The sequence below is a fragment of the Sinocyclocheilus anshuiensis genome, unplaced genomic scaffold, assembly GCF_001515605.1.
Source record: "Sinocyclocheilus anshuiensis isolate Anshui unplaced genomic scaffold, SAMN03320099.WGS_v1.1 scaffold488, whole genome shotgun sequence".
In the NCBI taxonomy this organism is placed as follows: domain Eukaryota; kingdom Metazoa; phylum Chordata; class Actinopteri; order Cypriniformes; family Cyprinidae; genus Sinocyclocheilus; species Sinocyclocheilus anshuiensis.
This window is the reverse complement of record NW_015558584.1, coordinates 152,473-156,012: the sequence shown is the minus strand read 5'-3', so window position 1 is coordinate 156,012 and position 3,540 is coordinate 152,473. Positions and strand designations below refer to the sequence as shown.

The window sequence follows — 3,540 nt, the reverse complement described above, 5'->3', positions numbered from 1 at the left end:
AAATAAACTGCACTTGGGTTCTTCACTACGCTCGCCTTCAGTGGACTGACTCGTTACAAAAATAAATCACAGTTGGTTTAATATTTGATACTTTTATTCAGAAAGGATGCATTAAACTGATCAAAAGTGACTATAAAGACTTTTATATTACAAAAGAAATATATATCTATATCTATCTATATATATATATATATATATATATATATATATATATGATTTATATTCTGCTGTCATGCAATAACATTTGAACATGATTTTTTTTTTCATTGTCCAGATACTTAATGTGCATGTCAAGTTCCTTGTTCCTTGGAAGTCAGGTTCTGGCTTTTGCAGTGTCTTCAGAAAGCACTCTGACCCCTGTATGTGAGGAATTTGACCCATTCTGCTTTGCTGCTGACCACAGAGCATCCTTCAGGCTGATAAAGGGGAAAAGTCGAGTTTTTCACCCTTCTTCTTTCTTAAGGCCTCTAGGCTCTTCCTCTACCCATCCTTTACTAAGGTTTTGTATATGTCTGCTCACGTCGGTTAGCCTCCCTCGTATGTGTGTGTGATCAGCCTTGGATTGAATTTCTTGATATCTGGAATCCATGCAAATCAGTTTTGTTCCAGATAGAAAAAATCTCGTCCCTTTTACATAGGTTGGGAAAAGATTTATATTTCCTTATGAATCTCGTGCTGTGAAGAAACAGGTCCCCATAGTAACGGCAGAATAGCATCAGTGCAAACAGCCATTATGGATGAGCGTGTTGTAAACGCTTGAGCACAATGGCGACCGAAAGGACCGTGTTCCATTTATCACGTTTGAGACCTGAAAGAGAAACTATCACTGTTACCTCGGCGGAGGTCGTCACGGCGATGTCCCCCCAAGGCCTGGACGCATTATTCAAATGTGAAGAATCCAATAGAGATGCCCCATTATAAGCACTTGCACATGAAGATGGTGAGAGAGAATTGGTCTTGAATTGAGAAGCCCCGAGAGACCCAAAACACCCTTTGGAGATTTATATGTGGGAAGGTCAGGGGTCAAGCAGCCATTAATCAAGGCCAAAGAAAAGGATTAAATAGCAAGGTCTCGCGGGCAGATGAGAGAGAGGCTGATTGAGGTGTTTAAAAGAGTGTGTTGTGTCTGTCTTAGATTACAGAGTGCGAGCTGTAGGCTAAACATCCATCTGAACCACGGCAGAGTGCTTACACTCTATAATCAGCAAGCCAGAGGACCTCTACAGTGGTCAGTCATACATCACAAAATCCCTCATGGTAGCGCACAGGGCAATTCGGTGGTACTGCAGTTTAGGAAAACTCATTAATACTGGATTATTATTTTCATTTTTGTGCATTTTGGTACTTTAACAAAATCTTCTTACTGTACTTGGCTTCATTATACTACAGCGGGCTAACAAAACATTTTTGGACACTTAATCCATACTTTAAAATGTTTAAAATTCGGTTTCCCTTAATTTTACACAGGTGTTGTAGCAGCGCAACCACAGGTGTAATATATATTTTATGCAGAAAATATACAAATTTGTCTCTTTGCAAAATATGAGATTAACCGAAAAAATTAAATAAATAAAATCAATTAAATTAATACACTCATAAATGTTGAATTATATATATATATATATATATATATATATATATATATATACTGTATATATATATATATATAATGTATATATAAGTTTTAATTTCTTTCACTTTTAATTCATTTTAATTTTATTCATTACTATTCATTATTTTATTCATTAATTTAACATTTCCTTCAGTCAACATTTGCTTGAATAGTGTGTATGTGCTCTTTCTTTTAAAATAAATATAACTTGTCTTGACATTTTTTTATCTAACACATTGACATTCACACGTTTTAAAGCAAAGCTTAAGTGTCCAAATATTTTTGTGGCTACTGTATGTGTCATCACCGCAGCTGTGTGATGCACAGGAGGTGCATTCAATTTGCTCTTGTTCAGAGCCATGACCGCACACACAGAGGGCCAATTTCACATTCACTTGCTATGTTCTCGCTATATTTCCAGGGTATTGTTGATTATCGTTCTTACATCTATGTATAATAACTACATTAATATTCACATACACATCTGTATATGTGTGTGCCATGGCTCGTGGTTTGTCATCACCCACCATCATTGATTAATAGGTTCAGCTGGTGTCCAGAAGCGTTCATGGCCTTTGTGCCATAACATACATCAACATAGACGCTAACATGCCTCATTTGTACAGTACACAGAGTGACCATAACAACCGCCACATTGCTCTTTCCGAATATAGATCGTCCCATGCTGTGCAGCTCGTAAAGACTTGTCACAATCTGAGAATCTCGATTGTAAGCTGCACATCAAGTCATCTTGAAGTCCATGGTGAATGTGAAAGTCTGCTCTGAACAAAAACTGCCATTGCTGGTCGGACTAGACTGTTAGTCTGTGTGACACCCAGAGGGTGTGAAAGGAAAAAACACACACCAGTGTCCCTCACATCCACGCACACTCATCTGAGCCCAGTCATGGCTGCTTTAGGTTTATTGCACAGCATAGACAAACGCCTTTGATCTCTAATGCGCAGTGCGCTGCATTAATTATGAATCATTCCCCCAGCCAAACTGCGGCGAAACACCTTCAAACGCTCAGGGAGCGATGCAGTGTTTTTGTAGGCCCCCAGGATGGCTCCGGGATTGCATGTATATATACATTTATCTGCGTGAACAAAATAAGAGAGCTTTGCAAAAAAAAACTTCTGCCGTGTCCCCAAAGTATCCAACATCTCTTCTTAGCCCACGGTTACTCATGCTGCTAGAAATTCTCATATACATGACCAAAAGCCTCTTCCATGTGTGTGCTATTCACAACTCAGTGGACACATCCCTGGCAAGCTAAGGCAGCCGTGTGAAATAATGATAAAGCTGCGCGACGGTATCCAATTGACCGGGGTGTAATATTGGAGAAATGACCTAATTCTCTCTGGGCTAATATGGATCCTGTAGTGCATGCTGTTGTAGAAAACTGGCTGCAAGGCCTTTTCCCCAGCAGCAAAGTCTGAATCGTCTGGAACAGACACATTGATTGTTTTGTTTTTTTTTAATTATTGACAGATATTGCATGGATATGAATGGCATGTTGAGGTTGTGTGCATAGTGTACTTTAAATGCATGCAAATAGAGCAGTATTTATACAGCATTGTTTTATCAATTTCCACATCCTCAAGAAAACAAGGGCAGCACAACACAGCTTTGATCAGGTAAAAATAAATAAATAAATATTGTATGATATCCATGACCTGTTTACATATTATCACTGAGCTCCTAATGTATCTCCTAGAGTGGACAGTTAAAAAAAAATCATATAATCTAAGACGACAGATTAAAGAGCAAAGATTTAAGTAACAGCCATAGGATAAAAGTAAATAATGCAGTTGAAGAATTATCACTGATAGAAAACATTCATTGTCATAAATTATAAACATAAATTCATAAATGTGAAATAATTTTTATAAAGGTAATGTGTTATTTATTTTATAAATATATATATA

At 37.5% G+C, this 3,540-nt stretch overlaps 1 protein-coding gene across 1 annotated transcript in view; it reads left to right on the top strand.

Annotated features, from left to right (window-relative positions):
* The window catches only part of LOC107679846 (retinoic acid receptor RXR-alpha-A-like), a 168,548-nt gene that overhangs the window by 44,642 nt on the left and 120,366 nt on the right, over positions 1-3,540 (top strand). The window lies entirely within an intron of this gene.